The sequence below is a fragment of the Stegodyphus dumicola genome, chromosome 4 (assembly GCF_044657685.1).
Source record: "Stegodyphus dumicola isolate Sdum_Otavi_A_Nest chromosome 4, ASM4465768v1".
In the NCBI taxonomy this organism is placed as follows: domain Eukaryota; kingdom Metazoa; phylum Arthropoda; class Arachnida; order Araneae; family Eresidae; genus Stegodyphus; species Stegodyphus dumicola.
The window spans coordinates 64,707,769-64,725,584 of NC_140771.1; the positions used below are offsets into that span (position 1 = coordinate 64,707,769).

General features: G+C 35.0%; 1 protein-coding gene across 1 annotated transcript in view; it reads right to left on the minus strand.

Annotated features, from left to right (window-relative positions):
- LOC118192483 (adhesion molecule nephrin-like) overlaps window positions 1-17,816 on the minus strand; it is a 908,686-nt gene that overhangs the window by 319,553 nt on the left and 571,317 nt on the right. The gene's annotated exons all lie outside the window — the stretch shown is intronic.

A 17,816-nucleotide genomic window follows, 5' to 3' on the forward strand; every position in this document is an offset into this window, starting at 1 on the left:
TTTATTGATATTTGCAATTACTGACAGTTTATTACAAAGATAAATTAAAACTGATAAACCCGTATTTTATCTTTTCAAAAAATGTATGGAATATATAAACTGTTGTGCAAAAATAATTTAATTTATTAAAATCATATTCGGGATTCAGCTAGTCACTTTAATTTACCACATAACCTTTTATTTGCTAATTTATTTATTTAAGCTTAAGTGTCTTTATTTCGGAAAAGGCAGATATTGGGCTTTTAGTTTTAGCTTAAGATATTGGGCTTTTAGTTTAGCGACTTAAATTTTTCAGTATTATTGAATTTTTAGCAAATTTCTGTAACTGAAACGTATACAGAGTGCACAGCAAAATTTTACCTTTCTAGTGAATTTATGTTTATCAATTTATGTTTGTTAACATAGGCTAATTAGTTACATGACAAACTAGTTACAAACAAGTATGCATTTTCATTAGAAACGGCGAGGACTTTTCTGGTTTTCAAAATCTCCTTTTTAGCACTGTTTTTAAGCAAGGTCCCTCAATTAAGCGGTTTAATCTGTTTCTCACATCCTGCTTCTCAATGTTTGGAAAGCACGCAAAAAAGTGTTTTTTTTTTTTTTCGCTTGGGTGGCACCAAGAGTAAAATGGATTGAAGAGAAAGAACGAAGAATTAGAAATTTTTGTTTTGTTCTAGGCGCGAGGGCTGAATATTCTCCTTTCTTTTGAGCCTTTTTTTTGGACTGTGTAGCTTGCACTTTTAAAAACTGGTTGCAGGTTGGTTAGAGCTTCTCATTCGCCCTCAAATTATTCTGCCTTCACTTTCTGCGCCATCCTCAATGAGCACTTGAGAAGAAAAGAAAAAAAAAGGGTGATTAAAATAAAAAAATTAAGATTTACTGATTTCAACTTAGCTGTAAAGATCGTGACTTATAAAGATCATGACTTGTAAAGATCGAGACTTGTAAAGATCGTGACTTAAAGAGAACGTGAAATATAAATAATAGGATAAGAACTTTCATTTTACGGTGTGGCAACAAGAAGAGGATTCGAAAGATTTTTATATATATTTTGTTTTTAGAGAGTTTAAGATTTGGAGAATTTTTTAAAAGTTGTAAGAGTTTTAACTGCAGTAGTTAAGAGTTTAAAATTTTGATAGTTTAGAGCTGCAGTATTTATTTTTTTGGGTTCTGTTTTAAAATTTAAATAAAAGTATTTTGTTTATTCTGAAAAATTAGCTTTATTCTTCCTACAAGATTCAATATTCATTATATTGAAGTAAGGAAAGGGATCTTTACTGGCGCAGTCGACAGGATAATGGGTTTTCCCGCATATAATTACGAACCAAAATAACTCAGGTGAGAGCTCAATTTACCTTGTAAACGTAAAATAATTAATTAAGATTATGAAAAGTTAATTATTGTTTCCGTCATGGAATCTTAGTTTATTTACTTGTCAAAGTAATAAATACGCCAGTGTTCAAATGTAATTAAGAAAAGAAAAAATTGCTTTTCATAAAACTAAGAGTCTATTGGCTGAATAAAATCGAGACATGGCTTTTATGGGACGTGGGAAAAAAGAGGATTTGCTGGCTTTAGCTGCTGAATTAGAAATTCAAGTAGATCCAAGTATGAAAATCGTGGCGATAAAAAATGAAATAATTCAAAGTGATACATATGATGAAGCATTTGCTAAAGAAGTGTTTTTAACGATTATTGAAGAGAGGAAAAGAAAAGAAGAATTAGAAGCACAGCAAAAAAGAGAGCAAATGGAGTTTGAATTGAGGAAACTCGAAATTGAATCTCGTGTTCGACTAACACAAACTCCACCAACAAATGAAAATGGACATCATAATTTTGATTTAATTAAGCTTATTCCCAAATTCAATTTAAGACACGATGATATTGTGATTTATTTATCCTTATTTGAAAGACAAGCTAAAAGGACAAAGATTGATCCTAAAGATTGGGTTTCATGTTTATTGACTTTAATGCCATCTGAAATCATTCAATTAATTGGTAGGGAATCTGAAGAAAATTTTGAAGATTATGAGTACATTAAGGCCATTTTATTGAAGAGATTTAAATTAAATCCTGAAAGCTTTAGAAAAAAATTTGTGATGCACCAAAAGAGCGCTGAAAAATCATGGAGAGATTTTTGCTACGAAAATACAAGTTATTTTGAAGAATGGATCAATGGTCTTGAAATCACAAATTTTGCCGCGTTAAAAGACTTGATTATTACTGACCAAATTAAGAAAAGAGTACCCTATGAAGTAAGAGACCATCTTCTTGACGACTGGGCGAAGTTAGTTTCTCCAACCAAATTAGCTGATAAACTTGACGAATATGACAGTGTTCGTAATATCTCAAAACGGACTGGTGGTAATCCATCAGCAGACAGAACTAATAAAAAATGCCAACCTCGTTCTCCACTTCCAGAAAGAGCTTTCAGAAATAAATCGCTGTCCGCTGAAAACACGCCAAGAGTGTACTCATCCCGTAAGAGTGACGAACCACAAAAGCCTAGTTTCAAACTAACTTGCTATAATTGTGGAAAAGAAGGTCATACATCTAAGTTATGTACCAAAAATCGGATACCAAGAAGTGCTTCTGCAACAGCAAAAAACAACTTAATACAAACACAAGTACCCCTTGCAGAAAAAGAAAAACCAGAAGTGCTAACTGCCAAGATCTCTATTCCTGTCTCAAAATCAGTGGACGTGTCTAGAAAAATAGATGAATTAAAACTTGTCAAAGTTAAATGTGGAGATATTATTCTAAATGGAATCGTAGACACGGGAGCACAAATTTCAGTAGTCCGTGAGAAATTGGTTGACAGCATACCTTGCGAAGGAGAAAGTAAAATAGAGATATCTTCTGCTTTTGGTGAAAACGAAATTACTCCACTAAAGATTTTCCAGATGAAAATTGACGATGATTTTCACGGTAGAGTGTCCATTACGTGTGCTGTTTCAAAAAAGCTAGTTACCGACTTGCTATTGAGTTCTTCAGCTTATGAAACACTCTGTGGAAATATCGAACTGTGGAACAGTGATCGTCATTGGGATGCATCCCCCTTAGAGTACAAAGAGACAGATGATAAACCCTCACCAGTTGAAGACAATACTACAAATTTGGCTGTTATCAGATTTCCCAAGAAAACATAGAGTCTCTGAAAACAACGAACAGGGTAAGACTAGAATTCAAGACACATCAAGAACAAGACGAAACTCTGAAAAAATGCTTTGAATGGGCAAATAAAAATCAAAATTCATATACTTTCGATGATGGCATATTACTTCATTCCGAATATATTTGTGGTGAAAACATTAAACAAGTTGTATTACAATTAAGACACAATAACACGCCGAATAAATACTAATTCAGAAGTCAAACAACAAAAATCAGCGTTAATTTACAAAATTTTCACAGGACTAGTTTCGATGGTTTTACCGAACCATCATCTTCAGCTGCAAAACCGCAAATGAACAAGATAGGAAATAATGTTTAGATAAGATAAGAAATAGGATAGGAAATAATATAGCGGATTGGTTCCGCTATATTATTTCCTACTTTTTCCTTCGCAAGGTATGCTGTCAACCAATTTCTCACGGACTACTGAAATTTGTGCTCCCGTGTCTACGATTCCATTTAGAATAATATCTCCACATTTAACTTTGACAAGTTTTAATTCATCTATCTAAACATTATTTCCTATCTATAGCGGATTGGTAATGTAGCGGATTGGTTCCGCTACGTAGACGATACATTTACCCTGTTTGAAGGTAATAAAGATGATTTAAATAGAGTTCTTTCAACAATGAATTCTATTGATCCTGCTATTCAGTTCACTTTTGAACTTGAGACTTGCAATTCTCTTCCGTTTCTCGACTTTCTGGTCACACGTAACACATCGAACTTCAGTACTACAGTTTACTGTAAACCTTCATCGGTTTGCCTTCCACCACACTTTAAATCATGTCATCCGACTAAACAAAAGTTAGCTTCATTTTATTCCTATGTTTTCCGTGCTCTTCAAGTTTGCTCCTCCAAACTAGCCCTTGATGAAGAACTAAATTATTTAAAAGCAATAGCTATTGACAGGGGCTTTTCACCTAACATTATTAATCAAGCAGTTAAAAAATTCTCATCTCAACACACTAAAAGCCACACTCTTATTTTAGGAGATTATAAAAATTCTGTTGTCATTCCCTTCTTTCCATCAATTAGCTATAAAGTTGCACATATTTTGCAGAAATTTAACTTTCGGGTTGTTTACTCTCCCATCAATAAAATTCCAACTTCTATACTGAAGGACCCCATTCCGGATATGAATTCCTGGGGTATTTATAGGATTCCTTGCCAGTGCGGTTTAATTTACATTGGCCAAACTAAGAGAGCCTTAAAATTTTGCGTCAAAGAACATGAGGCATATGTTAGAAAAAAGGAAACACAGAAGTCTTCTGTTGCTCAACATTGTTGGTCCGAAAATCACACTTTCAATTTTTCTGCTGCCAAAATTATTCAAAAAACATCTTCCATTGGAGAACTGGATTTTCTAGAGGCATTTCACATTCATAAAAATCTTTCTGTTCTAGTTAACGATCCTAATTCCAATCCAAATTTGCCTTCGGCTTTTAGAGAAATTATGTTTTAGTTCTGGTTTCGCCAACAGATGGCGCCACTTGCTTATTCTTGTCCAGGCTTTCTTATCTTATCTAAACATTCTTTCCTATCTTGTTCATTTGCGGTTTTGCAGCTGAAGATGATGGTTCGGTAAAACCATCGAAACTAGTCCTGTGAAAATTTTGTAAATTAACGCTGATTTTTGTTGTTTGACTTCTGAATTAGAAGTTGTATTACCTTTAGAAAAAAGAAGGGAAGTCCTAAGAATGGCACATGAAATCCCTCTTGCCGGCCACCTCGGTGAGAAAAAGACAATTCAACGAATCAAGTACTCATTCTTTTGGCCTACTATTAAGCAAGATATTAAAAAATTCTGTGAAAGTTGTAAAGAGTGCCAATTGAGGAGAACAGTTACGTACAAAGATCGAATCCCAATTCAACCTATTGTTAGGCCGGAAACACCCTTTGAAGTATGGAGCGTGGATTGTATTGGGCCATTAGAACCTCCATCTAGGAGAGGTCATCGGTTTGTGATATGTGCAGTTGACCTATGCACCAGATGGGCAGAAGCCACCCCCGTCAAAGACATAAGTGCGAAACCAACATGCAACGTTTTGATGAGGCTTTTAACTCAAACTGGATTTCCAAAAATGATTTGTTCCGACCAGGGAACTAATTTCACAGCCAAACTCACCCGACCCTTTGAGAACTTACTTGGTGTGTCTCCACGATTCTCCACTCCAGGACACCCCGAGAGTATGGGTGCTGTCGAGCGTTGGAATAGAACCTTAAAAGAGATGATGAACAAAAATATCCAAGAACATGGCAGAAACTGGGATTTGAATCTTCCCTATCTCCTGTTTGCCTACAGAGAAGTGCCACATAGCACCACTGGTTTGTCTCCCTTTCAGATGGTGTATGGAAGAATACCACCAGGACCATTATCTTTGCTGAAAGAAATATGGGCAGGTAAACGTAGCATTCCAGTTACAGCTTCCCGTTCAATTGAAAATTATCTACAAGACCTTTTAGAAAAATTAAGAAAAGCTCATGACATTGCATCAGCAAATTCCAAAATATCTCAAGAAGAGTACACTTCAAGATACAATTTACGTTCTCAAGAAAAGACTTTCAATGTTGGGGACAAAGTCCTCGTGTTAATGCCATCATCATCACATAAATTGCTCAACACGTGGCAAGGACCAGCTACCGTGATCAAACTTACCAGGCCACACTCTGCCAAAATCGAAATGGAAAACGGAAGTATTAGAGAACTCCATATAAATAAGTTAAGGCCATATATTGCTCGTGTAGATCACGTTGGTATCATTTTTGACCAAGATGAAGAGTTTGGAGATATCCACTATGCACCAGCAGATCTTATGACTAAATCTGCTGATGATATCTGGACCCATTTACAAAATTTGAAAGGTGACTTAAAATATTACCAACGGGAAGGACTATTTAAAGTACTAAAATCTTATGTAGATGTTTCCAGTAGCAAACCGGGTCAAGCTAATGTTGATGGTCATGACATCAAGGTTACAGAAGGATGTAATCCGAAAAGATTGAGGCCCTACCGTGTTCCTGTTTCACTTCAAGAGGAAGTCGATCGTCAAGTTAAAGAACTGTTAGAATGGGATCTTATAGAACCCAGTGACAGTAACTGGGCACATCCTATAGTATGTGTTGTAAAAAAGAATGGCGGCGTTAGACTGTGCATAGACTTCAGGCTTTTAAATAGCTTCACAATTCCGGACGCCTATCCGATGAAGATTGCTAAAGATTTACTATTCAAAATAGGGAAAGCCAAATTCATAACAGTTCTCGATTTAACCAAGGGATATTGGCAAATTCCTATGAAAGAAGAAGCTAAACCCTACACAGCATTTATCACTCATTCCGGCCATTACCAATGGAAAGTTCTCCCTTTCGGTTTGAAGAATGCTGGAAGTACCTTCCAAAAATCGATGGATAAGGTGCTTGCAAACCATAAGAACTACTGCCGTTCATATATTGATGATGTGGCAATATTTTCTAAAACTTGGGATGGCTACCTCTATCACATCGACCAAGTGTTTCAGACACTGAGAAACGCAGGTCTAACCGCAAATCTAGAAAAGTGTGATTTCGGAAAGAGTCACGTGAAGTTTCTAGGACATGTAATAGGTTCTGGCACTCACTCTCCAGATCCTGAGAAGGTAGAAGTCATCAGAAATCTGTCTAAGCCTACCACTAAAAAAGAAGTCAGGAGTCTTTTAGGGCTAGCAAGCTACTATAGGGATTATATCCCAAATTTTTCTGAGATTGTTTTACCTCTAACAAATCTTACAAAGAAGAGTGTTCCAAATAATATTCCATGGGACTCTGAAAAAGAAGCAGCTTTCAACAAACTTAAAGAAGAGTTGATTAAAATGCCATCTCTGCATACTCCGGATATCAGCAAGCCCTTTCAACTCTATACGGATGCATCTGCTTTCGCAATTGGAGCGTGTTTAGCTCAAAACGACGAACATGGCAAAGAAATGCCCATAGCATTTTTCAGCAAGAAATTAACGCCCTGTCAACAACGATGGTCAACCATCGAACGAGAAGCATTTTGTGTCATCGAAGCCTTGAAAAAATTTGACACATGGATTTTCGGTGCCAAAGTGCAGATTGTGTCTGATCACAATCCCCTCACCTACTTGACCCAAAGCGCCCCTCATGGCGCTAAACTGTCTCGTTGGGCCTTAGCGTTACAACGGTATAACATGACTGTAACATACCGCAAAGGAAGTTCACATGGGAATGCTGATGCTTTGTCAAGGTTAGCTGTTAACTCTTTCTGTCTCAATGAACTCTGAGCAACATTGTCTCTACGGTGACGAATGTGCTTCTTGTGGGGGAACTTGTAAAGATCGTGACTTATAAAGATCATGACTTGTAAAGATCGAGACTTGTAAAGATCGTGACTTAAAGAGAACGTGAAATATAAATAATAGGACAAGAACTTTCATTTTACGGTGTGGCAACAAGAAGAGGATTCGAAAGATTTTTATATATATTTTGTTTTTAGAGAGTTTAAGATTTGGAGAATTTTTTAAAAGTTGTAAGAGTTTTAACTGCAGTAGTTAAGAGTTTAAAATTTTGATAGTTTAGAGCTGCAGTATTTATTTTTTTTGGTTCTGTTTTAAAATTTAAATAAAAGTATTTTGTTTATTCTGAAAAATTAGCTTTATTCTTCCTACAAGATTCAATATTCATTATATTGAAATAAGGAAAGGGATCTTTACTTCAGCGAAGGAGATGGTCTGAAGGAAAGCTAAAGAGTGTGTTCTAGTGGAGAAGAAAGTATTTGGACAATACAAATTTATGCAGTAATATCATTGCAAATGGCGCAAATTAAATTAAATGTTTTCGAAACAACTAGCTCAAATTAGCTAATGTTTTAAATTAAAAATAACTATTACGTAATCTTTCCACAACGCCTAAAAACGATATCATTCTACCGTATTCACGTTACACATGGGAAGATCCATCAAAACTGGCCATGAATACAGCCCGTTCTCTTGGGTTCAAGCAATCTCAAACTACCAGCGATTTAGCCACTCGACTACTGGAGATACACTTTCATATTATATTTTCAAAGTGTTGTTAGCTTGTATTTATAACGTTCTTATAACTGTTTATAGTTTTGCCTTTTTTTTAAATTTTTGGCCACGAAAACGGTCCTAGTATTTTTAATTTGTGGCTCTTAAAAAGACCTGTTTTTAACTGAGGTATTCAATTCCGCTATGATTATTACAACAAGTAACATTATCATTATCGGAATTATTAGGAAAATGCTTCCGTAATTTGACAAAAACTATTCATTGCGATAATCTTAGCGGAACTGTGCACTGGTTTTCTAGCTTTATGAGGTTGCAAATTATTCATATATGTAGAAGATGGAGCAGATACCATAGCAATTTCTTTTTTCTCCTCCCGTCAGTGAATGAATGCTTAATTGCTTTTCTCGCCAAGAGTGGGGTGAGGTCGGGGTTGCTGGAATTTGCAGTTTCGCCGATAATGCCAAATAAAAGGGATGTTTTCCTGCTGGTCATCGAATGAATGACAAGATTTAGCAAATTTTTAAAGAAAATGTTGGATGCAACTTAAAATAGCGTTTCCCACTTTTCCTTCCGTTCTCTTTGTTCAACAGTATTCATATTTCACAGCATATTTTTTACAATATTACTTCTCGAAATGGTAGAACTATATTCTACGGCGACGCATACACTCTCTACTATATCCAGTGTTGTCAAGTTAGGTTGACCTGCAGTATAGTTTCCAAGGTGGGACAAAAGTATTTGAATAACCGGATGAAAAAGGTTGAAATGCTGAAAAACCTTCAAATACTGAAAGTGAAAGCAATTTGTTTTAGAACATTCCATTAGTTTTATCTGTTTCAATTCCCTTTTTTATTACAAATTCATTATTTTGGAATGCGTAGAAAGCAGAATGAGTTGACTTTAGTAGTGCGTGATAGAATTCAAATTTAAGAAAAAATGGCTCTACTTATCTTGAAACCGCAAAAATTTTAAGATTAAATTTATCAACTATTTATTATGTGATAAGTAAATATAAATCAACTGGGAGTATCGAAGATAGAAAGAGGACAGGCCAAAGGTTCTTAGAGCAAGAGAAAGCCGAATGTTTTTGAAAGGTCAGTTAAAAAAAAACCTTTTATTAGTAGTGTAGAAATACCTAATGACCCTGCATCTTATTCAGGTGTTTGTGCTACACCTCGAACAGTAAGAAATGACATATATAAATTCGGATATAAAGCCAGGAGTGCTAGAAAAAAGCCATATATAAGTGAACTTAACAGTGAGAAAAAGCTTTATTTTGCAAAAGAATGTACAAATAAGCCTCTAGAATTTTGGAAAAAGAATGTTTATACTGATGAAAGTAAATTGTGCTTGTTTGGATCCGATAGTAACAAAACTGTTTGTAGAAAATTAGAAAGGCCGTGAATCCTAGAAACGCATGTAAAACATGGTGATGGAAACGTTTTGGAGTGAGGTAGTATGAGATGGAATAAAAATGGTAATTTGACTATATCTGAGGGAATTTTGAATGCGAGAAAATACGTAGCGAGATATTGCTCTGAATGCGAGATATTGCTCTGAATGCGAGATAATTTATTTCAAAGTTTCTCAAAATTGGGAACTAGAGATAACGTCTGCTTCTAATAAGACAATGATCCTGAACATAGAACTAGGGTTACAAAAGAACTCCTCTAATATGAAGTTCCTCAAAGACTGAACACTTTACCCCAATCACCTGATCGGTATATTTTGGATCAACAAGCCAGTAAACATAAATTTCAAATACAAATGATGCAAAAATATATCGTTAGATCTAACCAAAATGTCAGTAGAATTAGTGCGAAAAAACACTACAAGCTGTTATAGACAACAGTAGACTTTTGATGAAATATTTAATTTAGTATTTGTTTCATTGAATTTTTAAGTTATAATTATTTTGTTCAAATACTTTTCCCCCCTTGAATATCTGCACATCTTGACATTTGCATATTATGGATGACAACAAGCACTCTATTTATTTATTTATAACTCTATATTTATTATCTTAACTAACTATTTTATTAAAATAGTTATGTGAACTAGTTCCTCTTAACGATGTACCCATTTTAAGTCTTCTTTCCTTCATCTAACAGTTCCTGTATGCTCTTGGACCCTATCATCGCAGGACCGTTCCTGAACCACTTGGGGAAACCATCCTAAGTTGTTCGCAGTTTTTCATCGGTCTGAGATAAGTACCAACTTTGATTATTCTTACCATACACACCCTTTTAGAAAGATAATTTTTTTCTTCTCTTCCCAGTACGTACTGCCTCTGATTACTTGTACTTCATTCGACACAATATGCAAATTGTAACAATTTGAACTAAAGGAAAATTGTAACAATGCAGTAAATCCTTTCTATTGCCTTATATAAATTGTTTAATAACCTCCGCTGCGTACTATGTTATCTCCCAGAAGCTAACTTTTTTATGTCTTTAATTAAAAAAAGCCATATTTTTATTTTTAATTAAAAAACCTAAAATAAAATAAATAATTGTGGAGTCCTGCCTATATATTTTACCCCATCTTCATGCTGAACAATAATGCTACTATATTCAACATTTAAAATACAGAGGGCGTTTACATATTTTTAGAACGATTTTAAAAAAGCAAGCGTTCTGAAATAAAATTTTCTGGAAACAGCTTATTCTTTGATATGAGAAATGCTGTTTACTATTTTAAAATTTATTGTTATTACAAATTGTCATACCTAAACAAGCTGTGGATTGAAGGATATGTTTTTTTGCTTTCGGAAGAGAAATGCCTCCTATTCCATAATACAAAAACGTTATGAAATGCCTGATACTAAACTTTCTACTTGAAAAATAAGCAATATTGTTAACTGGAAAAAGGAAAACCGTTAATTATTACTTCTACATTGAACGAAGACTCCAAGCGAATAATCGTAAAAGATTGGTTTGCCGACATAGAAAATTAAATTTGCCGACATAGAAATCACTTTCAAAGTCTTTTAATTGTAGCAAAACGAAATGAAATAATAAACCAAAATTTATAAGTTGAAAAAGCTAAAATAAGTAAATTTCACCCGCTTTTGCCGACGTATGTGGCTCAACGCCGCACAATTTCTAAAACTCTGCTTGAAAACCACTTAATAGGAGATAAATGGAAATACACTGGGAATCTTGATGAAGCATGAGTTTATCTAAATGACTGCAACAAAAAAAGGTCTATCGAAAACGAAGAGAAAAATTATACAAATCTTGTTCTATCAACGCAAAGGAAATTTCAATAAGGAGCTTATGATTGTCATAAGATTATCTTACACTAAGAAATTAAAGATAAGAAGAGTGGGAAAAATGTTAAAAATCAACTCGATGTACTATCAAATTTTTAACGTCTAATAATTACGGAAGAAATTCCATTTCTTTTACAGTGACTTTCAAAGAATGAAACTTCATCAAGACAAAGCATAAAGTCATATTTCAAAAAATACTACTGCATTTTCTAAAGAAATGGAGACAGACACAGATATTGCGTATATACATTTTTAACGCATCCTTGTAAAGTCGCTTAACGTTTCACTTATGAACTATTGTCCCTCTGTTCTCCTGAAAAGAGCTCTTTCTAAGCGCAAACCCATTACTATTTAAGGACTCTGGAAAGTAGTTGAGAAATGGAAATCAATGCTGCTGGAAATGTTAAAAAATCCCTTCTGTTATAGAAATTACGATGCAAACTTATAGTCCAGGAAAAAGGTTATCAGCTCGAACATTAAAAAAGTACTCTTACCTTTTAAACACTAATTAAATGGCCCCGAACTCTTTCTAAAAATTTGAAAACACCCTCTGCAATATGTTTAGAACTCGTTTTTAAACGGTGCGCCATCTGGCGGACATAGTTGTTTCTAAAAGAGTGTGTAGTAAAATTCCTCAGGGGAAGAACACTCTCTAATGCGTTTTTTTGTGCTAATTAATTTATTATGTGATGAAAATTTACTAAAGTATAATTTAAAGTATACTGAAATACAGTTTGATCTTTCTGTGTAACAAAATGGATAGCTATTTCAAAAATAATTAGCCAACATACTTTTAGTTTAATTTTGTTATTTTACTTAACCCTTTCGCCGCCCTCTCCTGTCCGCGAAAATCCCCCCCCCCTCAGCGGCCGTCTGTTTTTTGTAGCGTGTAATGTTATTTTCTCTGTATATCATAACTTTGCATACATGACTTTTGTAGTGGATGAATGTCAATGAATATTAAGTAAAATTATAAGGAAATAAAGCATAATGGGAAAATCATAATATCTCTGCTTATTTCTAACAACAAGATAATTTGATAACATGTGATCCAGGCGGTTTACAGTTCTTTTCCGTATTCCAACATCAATCATCGAGTTATTATGGACTGTACTCATCAAACATATATTCTTCTTGTCTTCAATTCCTAACCTCATTTTTTCTCTTTTTCTGCTGAGTAGACGAAGCCATCTCTCACTGTCTTGTAGCTTATGTAAAATGGCGCGAATATTCATAAAACCTGTGGCAAATTAAATTAGAAATATAATGCCTGATTATTGCTACCCTCTAGGAGGTATTAGAACAAACAAAAATAACATCTCAAACAAGTAAACATTTACAAAGCGTTTTAAACGTTTAAAAGTTTTAAAATGTAGAAGAACGCTTGAGGCGCATTACGACCGCCCTGCGGAAGTTTCACTTGAACGCGATAGACGCGTTACGGACGGCGAAAAGGTTAATATGTTTTCTGGCGCATTAGAGCAGTATCACACTTTTTATGCCTATCTTAAGAATCATTCATAACCTATATCTCAAAGAACTTATTACACACAACCCTTGGGTAGAAATTACTATCTTAAAATATGAATCTAAAGGTTCTATCTGATTTCAGCACGACTTCATTTACCATTGATTTAACATTCATACCAGTGACAACTGTGAGATCTTTGGTACGAATCCCGCAAAAGTATTATAGATTTTCGCAATACTTGCCTAGAAAAAGCACTATATCGCAGGCGCTTATGACAGTGTTCAAGCAGGAAAAAAATCTGAGTAATTATGGCATTTCCCTGAGCGGTTTCTGAGCGGTTAGAAGTGCCTAACAAACCCAAGTAGCAACTGAAATATATGTGGTTTAAATCACGTTGAGGACACAATTGAATTTTTAAGTTTTTTTTTTGTTTTTGTTTTTAAACTACTTTTTAATAAACGTTCTCGGAGCTTTTTTTAAAATTCTCAAAATGTATTTCTTTCTCTGAATAAACTAAACCTGTTGTTAAAAATGCAAGTGCAAGTTTCTTGAAATTAGAAACTATGATAAGGGTATTGAAATAAGATTTAATCTTCAAAGAAAAGTCTGTGAAAAATTATTTTAGAATCCAGAATAAAGCGTGTTATGACATGGCTGTAACGTTAGATAATTTAACAAAAGTTCTGCACTTTCAAAACAGACACTTATAAGGCATTTTCCCCGCCTTCCTAGCGTGCGTTCGTGGTGTAGTGGTTTTGCACGCTGCGCCGGTATCCAGAGATCCATGATTCGATTTCCGGCGAAGGCGTCTGATAATTTTCCATCTTTCCTGCTTCGGGAAAAAAAAATACCTAATGTCTCTACACCCTTAACAACTCTTATACAAGTGACCTCTCTTTTAATAAAAAAATACGATAGAACACAGAGGTAATTTTATGGGCCATGTACACTGGTGTGCAAAAATTAAGGACGAGGTCGAAAAATTAGCATATCAGCTGAACGAAGAGGCAGAGCGGACAGAAAGACCAATCAGGATATTAAGTAATGTGATGTACGGTAGCACATGCGCAGATATGCAGGTAGACGTAATGGGGGAGTGTCTGAGTAGTATAAAGCATGTTGTTGGTGTAAGATCAGTATTTCTGGCAAAGAGATTGCACGCTGTATAGCAGTTAAAATCACACCGAGTTGCTGCCTCAGCGAGAAATGGCAAATAATCAATCTGTTAGACGACATCTGGATGCTTTTACCTCAGGTCGAATCATTGGGAAGTTGGAGGAAGGCCGCAGTGTGACAAGTGTGGCAGCAGAGTTCGGAATTGCACACAGCATCGTTTCACGACTTTGGGGACAATTTCAAACTACAGGAACAGCTATCCGGGGGTTTAGTAGAGGTCGTCCACGAGGAACCACACCCGCAGGTGACCGGTATATTGCCTTACAGGCCAGAAGAAACAGGCGGCAGACAGCGGGAGAAATCGCTAGACACACGACACAGGCGACTGGACGACCGATATCGCGTTTCACCGTGGCCAGAAGACTGCACGGTGGTGGTCTGTTTGCACGACGCCCTGTACGGTGTGTACCTCTAACGCCTGCCCATCGGAGAAGGCGTTCTCTGTGGTGCCGGGAACACCGGAATTGGAGAGACAATGAATGGGGACGAGTACTCTTTACAGACGAGAGCAGATTCAGTCTGAGTAGCGATTCTCATCGCATACTCATCTGGAGAGAGCGGGGAAGCCGCAATCATCCCTCGAACATCATTGAAAGGGACAATAAGGTGGCGGTGATCTCGTTTTGGGAGGCATCATGCTTGTTAGTCGTACAGACCTTCACATCTTCGACGCAGGTTCAGTCAACGGAACCCGTTATTGTAACGAGATTCTTCTTGCATATGTGCGTCTTTTTAGAGGTGCTATGGGTCCGCAGTTCCTTTTCATGGACGACAATGCACCATGTCATCGCACACTAGCTGCCGAACAGCTGTTAGAGAGTGAGGTTATTGAACGTATGGATTGGCCGGCACGATCTCCGGATCTCAATCCCATCGAGCATGTATGGGATTTTCTAGGCAGACGTTTGGCAGCTTGTACCTTACCACCAGTAACGATTCCGGAGCTTCGATTGGCGCTGCAAGACGAATGGGCAGCAATGCCTCAACAACTCATTGACACCATCATTCTCAGCATGGGTAGACGATGTGAAACCTGCCTAGCAGTCAGGGGAGATCATATCCCCTATTAAAGACCGGATGTTTCTTGCTGGACACCCATCACAGGGATGTTTCGGCCTTCAGTCGCATTGCGCTCCATGCTACTTTTTCAATAAAGCTTCTTTTTATCCCTCTGATTTCTGTTTTAGTAAGTGTTGCTTACATTGCTCAGGTCCTTACGTATTGGGGATCTTACGGTATTAAATGTGTTGATTTGGAAAGCTTTTGTACAAAGTTATATTGAAAAAACCGTCTCGTCCTTAATTTTTGCACACCAGTGTATATAATGACAGCTTGACAGTAGATATTATAAATCAAAAGATAAATAGGTATTTTTAGATAATAATAATTGAATATATCCCTTAACATGTTCTCATATATATATAGATACTTCAACATTTATCTTCTAGTAAAAAGAAATTTCGAAATTATTTTCGGGATACACAAATTTTTGTAACTGTAACTGCAGTCTTCTTTCCAAAAGAAATATGTGATACAAAGAAACTCTTCGAGGAAATTGCAGAGCAATCGAAAGATTTTTTTTCTGGTGGAAGCTTAAAATAAAAGCTCCGAAAGACAAAATTAATAACATTTCTGATTTGAGACATAAATATCAGCACTTACCTAATGTACATGTTCAGATTTGTTTCTTTATAAGACTATGTATATGTAAATATACTGTGAATGCATTCTTCATCAGAATTTAAAGTTCTTTAGAATAAAAATTTAATCTGATATTAAATATGGAAACATAAATTTATGAAATATTTAAATTTATTAACTATCATAATCACATTTCATGTCTGTGTTATGAATTCTCTGTCAGTTTTTACTCGAAGACACTCGAATGATAATAAGAAATATGAATTATTTAATGGGTATTTTTAATACTTTTCTTATTCATTTGTATAACAGTATAATATTTGTATTCGTGTATTATTAGCACCAGAGGCTCTATTAGTATCCAAAACCAATTTTGTTCGTTATAACCTTTGTCTCCGAATCACTTTTCAGATTTTTTCCACCGTTAGCGCTATGTATTATTTAAAAAAAATAAAAGAATAAAGACTCAGTGTGTGTATATATGTTCCTAACATTGTCGTAAACGACGGCACGTAGAGCCATCGAACTTTTAATACGTAGAGACATTCACTCGCAGATAGGCATCTCGAAGCCGAATTTGGAATTTGTTTCTGATTTACTTCATACTTTGAACAAATAGTATAACGAAATTTTGTTTAACAAATTGAGCGATTTGAGAGAGAAAAGTGGCAACACTGTTCGAAATAAAACATATTTATCTCCAAGAAGGTCAGAATAAATGGAGTAAGCCTATCATGTATGTCTTGTGCAATGAAAATGAAGCCATGAAACGACAAGGTTTGATTCCTGGTTGATTTTGTTTACATCCTAATCAGATTTGTCTACATGTTAGCTATTCATCTTTGAACGTTTGTAAGCTTCCCATTCTAATTTTAATCCTTAAAATAAATGATTTTGTACTTAGTATGCAGAAAAATTCCAATGATTGCAAATAACTGTGTCAAATTTCAAAAAAAAAAAAAAAAAAAAATCTAGGTACCTGAAAATGTGTGAATTGTAATTATGAGACAAAATTATACATGGTTGAAACCTGAAAAGACTAGCGGAAGTTTCAATAGTATTTTATTCAAATTATGCCTACAGGCAGTTCTATGAACCTGCGAGTATTGATATGTGCTCTCAAAGTCAGTTTAAGTTTATTCAGCAATGTGTTTCGGATTCTTATCCGTACGCTGTATAGCAGCCATGATAAGTCATGATGTTAACGTCTTCTTGGCTTCAGTTTTGTGACATCAATCTTACTTCATCTATTCTAACATCTTGTTTATCTCCAGCGCGCCAGACAGTTGCCATTCGGCAAAATGTAACATAATTATCATTACGTTTTAATTAACAATCTCAACTATTTAATATTTGGCACTGTTTCGTGAATTCTAAACATATGCTGCTTTTAAACGTTTTGTGATTTTGTTGTTGAATTTTATGTGGGGTACGTTTGAAGAAAATTACGTTTAATAAGTTAGGAGACAAAACGTTTGTCATCTTGCTGTTGTGTAGGACCTATTGTTAAGAAAGTGAACGTTGATATGATAAACTGAGAAAGGATTGAAAAACAAAATTTAAAAATATATGCCAGCGCTTAACACTATTCGGGAATTCTAAAAATATGCTGTTTTTAAACGTTTTTAGATTTTGCTCTTGAATTTTATGTGTATTTGTGAAGAAAGTAATGCTTAATAATAAAGCTAAAAGATAAAAATTGTCTTAACAAGAATGAGTCCAAGAGTAGATTCATAACTTGCGATGTTCAGTGACAGCATAAAAAAATCTTAACAAATAATCTGGTGGGACACTAAAATTTGAATCCTTTTCAGATTTCCTTTCTTCCTTTCCTTTTTCTTTAATATTATTTTTGTTGTTTGATTTTAGAAAGCATTAAGGTTTGCGTGGGTTTGTTTAAAATTCAAAATTTTTGTTCCCAAATATTGTCGGTAAAGTGTATTTTGAAACAGATTAAAATTTACATTTTTAATTTCCGCAAAATTGCTTTATACTGTCTAACCTCTTTGCGGTAAACGATTTTCATTTTAAAAACAGTTTTAATCCGAACAAC